General features: G+C 49.7%; 1 long non-coding RNA gene across 2 annotated transcripts; it reads right to left on the bottom strand.

The window, feature by feature from the left end:
* Positions 1-2,751: 2,751 nt before the first annotated feature.
* LOC147917384 (uncharacterized) lies at positions 2,752-11,971 on the bottom strand. Of its 2 annotated transcripts, XR_015549482.1 has the most exons (4): positions 7,995-11,971; positions 7,443-7,788; positions 3,505-3,722; positions 2,752-3,402 (listed from the first exon to the last, which is right to left on the bottom strand). It is a non-coding gene; the product is annotated as an uncharacterized LOC147917384 (long non-coding RNA). The 2 variants fall into 2 exon arrangements; XR_015549483.1 differs by lacking the exons at positions 2,752-3,402; positions 3,505-3,722 and adding an exon at positions 4,624-7,228.
* Between the last annotated feature and the right edge of the window lie 13 nt (positions 11,972-11,984).

Genomic DNA, 11,984 nt, shown 5'->3' with positions numbered 1-11,984 from the left:
TCCCCCAGCAGCCCCGTAGTAACACACCTGGGGGATCTCCTGATTCTCGGGAGTCCCTCCCCCCACCCCCTTTTTAAGCCAGAATCAGGAATTATCAAGTCTTGGGTGAAAATGTACCAGGTCAGAGGAGACACGGACTCTGATTCCAGGGCTTTTTCATGTGCTTCTTCGATAATCATTCATCCAAATTCAGGGAAGATATTCAGACTGTCAAGTTTCATTGGGCAACAGTAAGTAAAGCTGTGGTTTTCTTGTGTTATATTTTTCTGTGATTCTCCATAATATAGACCTTAAGTATTTTTGCTTTTGTTTTTGCTTTTTTAATTGTGATATAACTGACGTATAACATTGTGTAAGTTGATGGTGCACACGTGTTGGCTTGATGCATGTATATTTTGCAGTATGATTTGTATTTTTGCTTTTTTAATTGCGATATAACTGACATAATATTGAGTGAGTTGATGGTGCACACGAGTTGGCTTGATGCCTGTATATTTTGCAGTATGATTCGCTCACACCTCTATCATGTCACACAATCATCATTTCTCTTTTGTAGTGAGAACAATTAAGATCTAGTCACTTGGCAACTTTGAAGTTTATAACACAGTATTGTTGACTATAATCACTGTGCTGTGCATTCAACCCCAGAACTTACTCCTCGAGCAGTTGCAAGTTTGAGCCTCAGACAGCATCTCCCCAGCCCCCCAACCCCAGCCCCAGCCCCTGGGAACCACCATCCTACCCTCTGTTGTTATGAGTTTGGCTGTTTCAGATTCCACATATAGGCTGTTTCAGATTCCACGCAGCGTCTGTCTTTCTCTGTCTGACTTATCTCACTTTTAGGGCTAAATCTGTGAGAACCCATGAGAATAGAACAAAGAGCCCACAGACCTGGCTTTGTTCCCTCCTCTGCCGCTGACGCTCTGTGACCAGCCTGGTGGCTTCGTTGCTCTCTTTTATTGGAGCACTTCAACTCCACAACTGTGTGCTGAAAGCTTACTACATGCGAGGCTCTGTGTCAGTACCATGGGAAAGAACGTCCTTGAGCCTGGGAGTTTGGCATCAGGTGGGGGTGCGATGACACAAGCACACAATGGTCACAGCACGATGCCGAGAGGTGGCAGTCAACATGTGTTCTCCGGGGCCACAGAGCAGGAAGGATGCCCCCAGCAGAGAGGGCCTTTGAAAGGGCCTTGAAGGATCAGGAGGTCTTTGGAAGACGAGCATGATGAGGGGTAGGGAACTATGGGAGGGCCGGCAGCAGTGGGCACAGCATCCCTGGTGCAGGCAACAGCATAAGCAAAAGGCACAGAAGCGGAGGGGTCTGGGAATTGTTTAGGGCCATGCTTACCATTGTTATTGATCCACAGTGAGTGAAGAACAGAAACCGAAAGCAAGCATTTAAAAAACTTATGTAGTAATTTCATGGAATAATTTTATTTCTGTTCAAACTAAGAACAATAATAAATTGAGCTTGTATTTTTTTTTTTTTTTTTTTTTGCTGAGCTAACATCTGTGCCAATCTTCGTCTACTTTATAGGTGGGATGCCACAACAGCATGGCTGGATGGGTGTGTATAGGTCCACACCGGGGATCTGAACCCACGAACCTCAGGCCACTGAAGCGGACTGCATGAACTTCACCACTACACCAGTGGGCCGGCCCTGTGTGTATCTTCTTTATTTCATTTTGCTGGTGTTATATTTTTATTGTATTTTACAAAAGTATCAGTCCGTGATAGATTGGGAAATTTTAAATTGGTTCTTCGTCACGAACAGTTGGAGAAGCGCCGGGGTTTAGGGGCTGTCCAGTCTCTGGCTTCACACAGGGTTAGATGTGGAGCAAGACCTGGAAAAGTCAGCGCAAAGTGGTAGGTTGAGGCATACTGCGGGGATTTTTCTTAAGGTGATTTGAGCCTATTTGTGGACTCAGAGAAATAGGAGGAGGATCTGAAATATGTGAAATCTTCTGAGTTATGTGTTGGATCTAATTTTTAATTTTTTTTAGTAATTAGTAGAGATCAAACAAAACACATCTGAGGGCCACACGTGGGCCCCCAGTTTGCAACCTTTGATGCAGGCAGACAGGGCTGAGTCACTGCAGAGGGTCAGTGCTGTGGTCCCATGGACCCAGAGGCCCTGGAAGTGGAGTTCCCGTCACTGAGATGGTGCAGAGTGGTGAGATGCTCCTTAGCAGCCGAGGGCAGCACAACACAGAGAGCTAGAGGCGCGGCAGCAGGCGTGGGGCCGGCACACAGCGACTTGTGCACCAACAACCGTAGACTGGACAGAAACGAGAACGTCCAGGGATGCTGGGGGTCAGTGAGGACACTGAGCTGCCCCCAGCCACCCACCCCTTGGCATTGCGTAAGCCCCCCAAATTTAGATGCAACCCCTAGAAACAGAGATCGTAATTGACTCATATCACAAATGGTGATTTATCTTCTGCCAAGTGTGGACAGGAGGTACAGGGCAGACGTTCTGTGGACTGTCTGAAGGACTGTGCCCTCCTGTGGACTGTCATTTCACTCCCTCCAGCCGTGCTTGGGACGGACTTGACTTCCCAGGGTGCATCAGAGGGGCCCATTATCAGAGCAGATCGATAATTTTTTTGAAAACCAGATTCCAAATACTTCCTGACGGAGGAAAGAGTGTGAGAGTGTCAGCAGCTTTAGAGACACAAACTCACCGAGCTCTGAAGCCCACAGCTGCCAGAAAGTTGGGCTCATTGGGGAAATAACTCTAACCCTCGTTAACATTCTAAATTATTTATTCCTGCACAGTCATTAGTGGGCCAACGAGGTCAGGTCTCCGGTTCCGGCAACACCATTGGGAAGCGGTTGATCACAGCCAGAGAGGAGGGGACAAGCCGGCCTGTCCTCGGCATCTGCTGACGCCCGTGCCCAGCACCGAGTGACGGGGACTGGACACCAGCTCCCAGGAGGCTGCCGCCCTCGTCTGCGAAGCTGAAGTAGGAAAGGCCCAGTGGGCAGGAAAAATAGGAGAAACAACATGTTCAGAGGTGATGAGTGCAAAAAGCAAAAATTTTCCTCTTTATTAGGAGACCCCAATGTAGTAGCACAAGTACAACATTTTCCAGGGTGCTTTGTAAAAGAAAACGCGTACAGTGAAACTACTGTGCTTCCCCTGAGCCCAGGACAGGACTCGGGGCCAGCACCTCACTGGACAACAGGAACGTCTGTCTGAACTAAGGGTCACAACGCGGAGCTGGGAATGTGTCCTGACTGAGGGCAGCCGCTTCGCCTCTCTTTCCAAGGCGTGCTCTCAGGCTGGGGATGTATTCATCCATGCGGCTCTCCAGCCCGTCCAGCAATGCCAGCGATCAACGGGAGGTGTGAGGTGGACGGTCCGCAGGGATGACTCTAGTCGCCTACATGGACAACTGAAAAGAGGGTAAAGGGCAGTTGGCAGTGGCCAATCCCCTCGTGGACCTCAGAATATGCAGATGCTGTGCACAGCTCTGACGAACCCCGTGGCCGCTCACCTGACCGCTGTGCAGCCTCCCGACCGGCCCCTCCGCTCCTCCCCCTTTATCGGCAGCACTCTCTCCACACGGTAGCCGGGAGGATCTTAACATCCAAGTCACAGCTTGTCACCCCTGTTTAAAGCCGTCGATGGCTTTCTCTTGCACTTAGAAGAAAGCCAGACTTCTCTCCATGGCCTCCAAGCCCTGCTGACGCGTGTCACAGGCACAGCTGGGCACTAGTTACAGTGGGAAGGACAGATACAGCTCAGTAACAACTTCTGCAGCGGTAAAGAGTCCATCGTGAACCAAACTGAACCCAGATTTGTAGAGCTGAACGGGCGAATGAGGGAGGAGGGAGCAGGGTAGATGGGGCTTCCTGTGGTCAGGGAAGTGAAAAAGTGCAGAGGGCCATCAGTGTAGAGGCAATTAGGCCTGGCTTAGGCCTGCTGTGTGTGCCCCTGGCAGCTGTCAGTTAGGACTCTACCCTCCCTGAGGGACTGAGATCCTCAGGCCCATCCTCTGGTGTTGGCTGGACAAACGGTGAGTTTTTCTGGCAGCCTTGAGCGTCCCCAGGCTGGCACTGAGTGGGGCCGGGCTCATCCTGGGGAGGCGCCTGAGCTGTCAGAGGTGAGGTTAGTGTCCTTCAAGTCTTTACAGGCCAAGGTTGAGGCCTGGCGGAGGAGAGGGCTCAGAGGGGGCTGGCCAGAGTTTGACCAAGGAGAGAATCTTGTCGCCTGCCCTTCCCCACAGTCACGCCCTCCTCACTGACACCCACCACCCCTTGCTCGCTGCCCTCCTAACACTCTGGTGTTCCCTCCCTTCCACAGCATCTCGCCCTTCCCACCAAAGGGCTGGCAAGAGATTCTCACATATTGAGGTATATGGGGTAACTATTCGGGTTCAAAACTGATTTGCCTTCAACTAAAAAGCCTGATTTATGGCCTATCGAACATACATTGTATGTCTGCTTAACCATTAAAGTAAAGAATGCACTCTCTTAAGATAAGAACGCACACTTCCCCTCCTACGCCCTATTGGCAATGCCCTATTGGCAATGCCCTATTGGTAATGCCCGGATTAGTCCCTTTTCTGATATCAGGGTCTCGGTGACCTGCTAATTTACAACTGAATACCTCTTTGAAATTTTGATGAAAATGTATCCTGGGTGTGTTTAATGTTCTTTGTTCTAGAAAGATATAAGACTGTACTGAAAACCATGCTTCTCCGGAACGCTTTCTAAGGCTTTCCCGGGTTATAATCCTCACTCTGGCTCAAGTAAACTCACCTTGTCTCTCTCATCTATAGAATGGTTATTGGTTATTTTGTGCTCACCCTGGTTTCTCTGCCCTTTCCCTCATTTGGACATCCAGTAACAGCTCATATTTTATGACTCAGCCTGAATGTCACCTCCTCGGAGATGCCTCCTCTGACTGCCCTATGTAAAGTAGGCCCCTTTCTGTTCATCTCTATCTCCTTTGCCTCGTTGCTGTTGTTTTCTGTCTGCCTGTTGGGCTGTAAACCCCAGGAAGGTGAGGATCAGTTCTGTCTTTATCATCATTATATCCCAAGTGTCTAGCATCATACATAACAGACAAATATGTGCTGAATGAATGAACAAATTGTCGAGGTAAAATAACCAATAGCCATTCTATAGATAAGAGAAATAAGCTGAGTTTTACTGGAGCCAGGGTGAGGATTATAATCCGGGAAGGCCTTTTCCAAAAAGGAAGAAAGTGTTCTGGAGAAGCATGGTTTTCAGTACAGTCTTACATCTTCTTAGAACAAAGAACATATGTTAAACACACCCAGGATACATTTTCAAGGTTACAAAGAGGTATTTAGTTGCAAATTAGCAGGTCAACATGACCCTGATGTCAGGAATGGGACTAATATGGGCATTACCAATAGGAGTTACCAATAGGGTGTAGGAGTGGAAGTCTACATTCTCATCTTGCAAGGGCATTCTTTACTTGAATGGTTAAAGCAGATGTACAATGTATGTTTGATAGGCCATAAGTCAGGCTTCTTTACTTCAACCCAAATCAGTTGGAACCCAAATAGTTAGCCCATATACCCCAACATGTGAGAGTCTCTTGACAGAATGAATGAATGAATGTTCTCCACCCTTGCCCAGGTCTGACTTCCTCCAAAACTGATGCATTGTGAGCTGCCTGGGACTTTGCATGTCATTTGAGCACAGAATAGTTCTGTGAGACTCTGAAGCAGAAGGTAGAGAATCTTGTGTTCCTGCATCAAAATAGAATTTTACTTAAAAGTGTTACTGAACCAGGCTCGTTTTTCCCCATTGCCTCGAAAGCCAAACGCTGAGACGACGAGATTGCAGCAGAGAGAGGATTTAATCACAAGGCAGCCAAGTGAGGAAACCAGAGAATGAGTCTCAAATCTGCCTCCCTGATAATGGGGGCTTGGGGGTACTTATGGGGTAGCAGGGCAAGGTGGTCTGCAGTGTGCAGACAGATGATTGGAGGTGAGGAGAGGTGAGGTAATTGAGGATCCGCGCAGGCATAGTCAGACTTCATGCCTCTTCACCAGACACATGTTCACGAAATGGTGTTAGCATGATCTGAGGGTGGAGTTTTCAGCCTCTTGATGCCAAAAGGTCACTTACCGGGCACCTGCGCAGGCCTGGTTCATAGGTTGGTGATCTCAACCGGCCTGAAGTGGACAAGGGGTTCTAATTCCTGAACACAGCTCAAACACCCATTACCATGGTGACCCAGGATCCAGGGAGATGTCATTAACAATGGGCAGGGGAACAACTAAAAGCTATAATCAGTACTTGAAAATCAGTACTTTAGTTACTAGCTACCAAGTCATCAATGGCTAACTGTTTACTGGTTTCAAAAGGTCCTCACTCTGAGAGTGAGTGTGGGATCAGGGCAAATCTGGAGGAGTTCACTGTCCCCCACCTTCCGCACAGCTTGCACTGAAGCCAGGTACCTGAGGGTTACTGTAGATAGTCAATAAGATTACCTTTCGACCTTGTTATGAAAAGAAGTTAATCTTGTCAATTTGCTGTTTTCCTGTTTAACCTGAGGAGTGACTCAAGGGTCATGAGGATTTATGAGCTTGTTTTACAGAAGAAAGAGAATGCCTTCAAGGACCACCAGATAACCAGCCCCCAGCTGCCTGACACCCAGAAGTCAGATTGCCCAGGGGCTCATCAGCAGTGAAAGAAACACGGATTACCCTCTTGTTTCTCTGAAACCCCTCCTGCCACAACCCATAGCTCTATAAAACCCTCCTTCTCTTGTTAAGGTGATTTTGAGAGAACCCCTGCTCCCACCTTCTCTTGGCCAACTCAAATAAACCTTTCTCTATCTCCAAGCACGGATGTCTCAGTGTTTGGCTTACTGTGCATCAGGCACATGAACTTGAGATTCAGAGCTTCAGTAAACAGCAGGCTGAGATCCAGGGCTGTGGTTTGCAGGCAGGGCCCCTGGGTAGTCTGGCTCCAAAGTGAAGCCTGCAGCTGGAGCCCATCGGGCAGGACGATGTCCCTACAGGACGCTCAGAGGTCCTCTGAGCAACCTGACTTCCTGGACCCTGCCCGACTCCTGGCATCCTGGAGGACGACCCGTTCTCAGAAATGCAAACAAAGTGATGGCCCAGGCTTGTGGGCGCCTCAGACACACCTCAGATCTGCCCGGGGGTCCACTGTGTAACCAAACTCAGTGGGTCTGTCTCCTGGGGAGCGTGGAGCCGAAAAGCACAACCAGGGCTGAAGTGGGTGAAGAAAAAGGTTTATTGCTTGCACAAGCAATGGAAAACACCAGGATAGCTCCCAAAGCAGTGCCCCCTGCCCTGGCTCAGTGCAGGTGGAGGTTTTATACTCCAGAGTGCAGAAGATGTGTTACAGCTGTGTAACAACTGGCCAATCAGGGTGCAGTGCAGGCCATTACACGCCAAGCTCAATGCAGCATCCCGGTACCTACCAGGTCCAAGGTAACTTCTGGACACTCAGAGCTGGAGCAGTTTGCAGGGGTCCATCTCAGTTTCACTGTAGAATGGTGACATCTGCAGAAACCAGGACATCAGCTTCTGAAAAGCAGCGCACTTAGTTTTCTCCTTGTCTGGAAAACATTTGACAGTGTTTAGTTATGGATCAGATTTTCATTAACCCTTTCCTTGCCTGGTTTCTGGTCACAACTGAGAGGGAAGGGGGAGTGTCCACAGGAGGTCCGGAAAGCAGACTAACCTTGAAGGTATGCTGGTTAACCTGTGAGGGTATGATGTCTGCCTTCTTCATTCCCCACTTTCAAGCATTCAGAGGTGGCTTTTCTAGAATTTTTAGTGGAAACATCACCCAAATGTTGATCTCTGTCGCCCCACCCCACCCCTGCCTCTCTCCTCCCTCTCCTCTGGGCCTTTTGGGACACGAGGATGTATTCCTTGTTCTCTGCATCCCTCCAACCACTTTTCTAGTGAAAGTTGCTTTTCTGTGACTCTTCCTCCTTGCACTTGGTATGAACACCGAGTTTTCCTACAATGCAGTCCTCAGCCCTCTCTTCTTCCCAGGGCTTCCAGAGAGCTCATCCTGATGGCTCAACTACAGCTCTATGCTGACGACTCCTCAACTGACATCTCCAGTCCGGACCAGTGGCTCCAGCTCATCCCTGAATCTCAGGAGTGTCTGTGGCTGTAGGAGAGGGGACATAATCTGCCCTCCACCCTTCTGAGTTCTTGGCTGAGACCCTATAACAGAGAGAGAGAGATTAACAAGAGAAAAAGTCTATTAACGCAATCAGTGCACATCACACAGAGAAAGCTGAACCAAAAGTAACTCAAAATGGAGGCTTAGAACCCAGCCCATAGAGCATCTTCCACAAAAAACAATACATTGCAGAGAAACGACAGGACAGAGTGGCTTTAGTCTTCCGAGGGCGGCAACCTGCAGGCAGGTAGATACATGGGAGGAAGGCAGGGGAGCAAGGATTGTGTGCAGACTCCTCTGTCGTCTCTGGGCTGATAAGAGTCTGTCTCCAGTAAAAGGAGACTTTACATCCTGACTTTAGGCAAGAAAGGGGGGGCTTTTTCTGCTTTGCTGCTGCTTAACTGCCTTCAGCTCAAAATAATTTTTATGTCAAAGAGGCATATTTTGGGGTGTCATGTTCTGGTTCCCTTCATGGGCTACATCTACCACCACCTCAAACTCAGCAGGTCCCGAACTTGACCGTTTATCTTCCCAGGGGGTTCATGTCTACCCATTCACCTGTTTCTGTGCCTGCACCCACTCCCCAGACCTCTGACGTGTGCCTTCCCCGAGGCCACCCTGAAGCCTTCCATCTCCTTTTCATCCATGCTGTCTTCCACCACCTCTGTGGATCATTTCTTTGAACTCTCTCTGGAATCCGTCCTCGTGTTAGGGCTGTTTCAGCGCTAAGTGACGAAACCCCAACCCTCCCTGGCTCAGCACCAACAACAATGTATAGGCTCATGACATATCTGAAGAGCTGGATCCAGCCCTGGAGAGACACTCCCAGGAACCGCCTTTCTCCATCTCGTGGTTCCATTGTCTCTGTGTCATTTTCACTGTCTGCTTCTCCCTGCAGGGTCAAGGAGGAAGGCGAATGCTTCATGCTCCTTGTGTGACTGAGAACATTCCTACTCCTTCCTATTTCATTTCTACCATTAAAATTGAGCTCTGCTGCCTTTTCATGCCAAGTCATGAAATTCCAGAGCCTAACTTGAAAAAACAATAAAAGAAAAGCAAATCTTCATAATGAACAAAGAGTCTCAGAAAGAGATGAAGGAGATGTTCTCTCACCAGGAGCCTCTGAAGAAGAAAGACCTCTCTGCATTCACAACTTGTTAGAAAAGGTCTGATTTAACGGGGCGTTAACTTGATAACATTCATTAGTATATCAAACTTGTTTTCCTCTGCAACAGGGACTTTTGTAGATATTCCTAGGTGTTACCAATTTGTTCTGTTCACTGTCTTTTGGAAGAATAATTTGAACAGAGGGGCCTGGTAAAACTGCTAAGACTTTAAAACATGTTGCAAGTTGTGAAAACAACCTTCAAAGAGCAACCTATATCTCTAACTTGTCTTACTTGAACACAAGTTGGCCTGGTACTAATGTTGAAATTGCCATCTCTGCATTTCTGAAACCATATAAACTTGTGCAAATATTTTAGGCTTTGTGGGCCATATGGTCTCTGTGGCAACTATTCAAATCTGTCCTCAAACTTGCACCAAAGCAGCCAGTAAGCAAATGGGTGTGGCTGTGTTCCAATACCATTTTATTTATGGACACGGAAATGTGAATTTCATGATTTCCACATGTCATGAAATACTGTTATGTGCCACATCATGACGTTTCTGTCAATGATGGACCACATATACAATGGTGGTCCCATAAGACTAGTACTGTATAGCCTAGGTGTGGAGCAGGCTGTACCATCTAGGTTTGTGTAAGCACACGCTGTGATGTTTGCACAACAATGAAATCACCTCATGACACGGTTCTCAGAACGTGTCCCCGTCGTTCTTTTGGTTTCTCAACTATTTACAAACATATAAACCGTTCTTCTCTCTCGTTTGCACTGAGTGCTCTACTTACAACTGTCTTCCCCATTTACTCACGTGGCTAACTCCGGACCTCCTTCAAGGCTCTACGTTTCCCCTTCTCAGTGAGGCCCAACCTGACCATCCTGCGCCATTTCCCACTGCCCCCACCTCCACTCCTTAGTCACTTGACCGTCTTATCATTTTCCCATAGGATTGATACCTTCTAAATAACTTATTTATAACTAGACTGTCTTCCCCTGCCAGATGGCAAGCTCTCCGAGGGCTTGGTTTTTGTGTCTAAGTTCACAGATGCATCTAGAGCGCCTAGAAGACAGCCTGGCACGCAGAGAACACTTAACAACCAGGCTGAATTATTAAACAGATGGAGCAATGACCTAGCAAACTTCTGATCAACTATTCAACTGGAGTTCAGGTCATCTGATAATAAAAGTTGGTTTTCTGTTCTTGAAGTGCACAGAGATTCACCTCCTGTTGGACACTTGATTCAAGATAGGCCAAAAGACTCCTTCAAATGCAGAAATAAAAGACAAAAAGGTTTTCAAATAAAAAGAGGTTGAATGCTCATAACCTGCTATATACTTCTTTTCCAAAATTAGCTTTATCCCCTGCTCAAGTCTGGTGGGCCCCTATCCAACCTTCCCACCTGGGGTGGCCAGGGCTGGTGACCAAAGACAGTTTCAAGCGGATGACAACTTAGGGCCCTGAAACAGAGAGCCGATATGAGGAGCAAACAACTTAGTTTCTGGATTAAAGGGTCAATTCCAGAAAGCAAATTTTAAGACCTGCCTTTCCCCACTTTTGAAAGAAATGCATTATCTGCAATTGCATGTAAGCATTCCCTCATTACTTCGCTTCCCCGACTGGGTCATTTTTCTCCTTACGTTCCGGCTGGTACTCCATTACTTAGACAACCAGCAGACGCCCCGCTCTGCGACCACGGCTGCGGCCTTGCCCAGATTTCGTGCGATGCCAGCCGCTCCTGGAGCGGTCTCCTCGCTTCTCCGTAAGCCTCTCACTGGAGACACGGAGGGTCTCGGAGCGCCTCCCCGAGGCCGCTCTGACCCGCACACAGGGCTTCTCACGACTCTGCGCTTTCCGACTCGCCTGGAAGTGTTCATTCACGCGCGCTTTTGCTATTCTACGGAAACCTCCTGGAGACCCCTCACTCACGTGTGCAACCCCTGTAACGGAGTGACGCGCAGCCTCAGGTGCAGGGCGGCTGACCCCCGGACCCGCAGCAGCCCCGCAGCGCGGCGAGGGGGCTTCCCCGTCCCCCCTCCTCCAGCCCCGGCCTTTCCGTGCTCTCGCCTCGGACGAGGCCCCGTCCCCGGCCACAGCCACCCTCGTCTGTGTGTCTGTCGTCCGTCCTCCGCGCCAGCCTCTCCCACTCCGCGGGACGGGCGGTCTGCCGCCCACCGCCGTCCCCGGGGTCAGGAAGGGCCTCAAACAGTAGGAGCTCGGATTCTTCTAGAAGGCCAAGGGAGCCACTGGAGACTGCGAGTTCAAATGTCAGGGACGGGCTCCCGAGCCCGAGCGGCGGGACCGCTGCTGTGCGTGTGCGCGTGTGTAAACGTGAGTGTCTGTGTGCACACGTGAGTGTGGGTGCGTGCGTGTGCGCGGGGTACGGACGGGGAGAACCCGCCCCGGGAGAGCCGGTCGCCGAGTCCGCGGAGACGCGGGGGGAGCAGGGACGCCGCCCGCGGGCAGAGGGGTGGGCGCTCCGGGACGCGGTGAGGCTGGGCCGTGTCCGCAGAGAGGGCTGCTGCTGAGGAGGAGGCGACGGTGAGCGCGGGCGTGTGCCCGGACCCGCGGGTGGGACGGCCCCCCACGCCGCGCCCGCAGGCAGACACACACGGCCTCGCTTCCCGGGCGCCGTCTGTTCCTGTACGACCGGGAAGCTGACAATAAAGTTTGTTTGAGCGTCGACGTGCCCGACGTGGCCCCA

This window comes from Ceratotherium simum, chromosome 3 (assembly GCF_057802395.1).
Source record: "Ceratotherium simum simum isolate JZ-2026a chromosome 3, ASM5780239v1, whole genome shotgun sequence".
Classification (NCBI taxonomy): Eukaryota; Metazoa; Chordata; class Mammalia; order Perissodactyla; family Rhinocerotidae; genus Ceratotherium; species Ceratotherium simum.
Note: the sequence above shows the minus strand (reverse complement) of the source record. Positions and strands in the feature narration are given on the sequence as shown.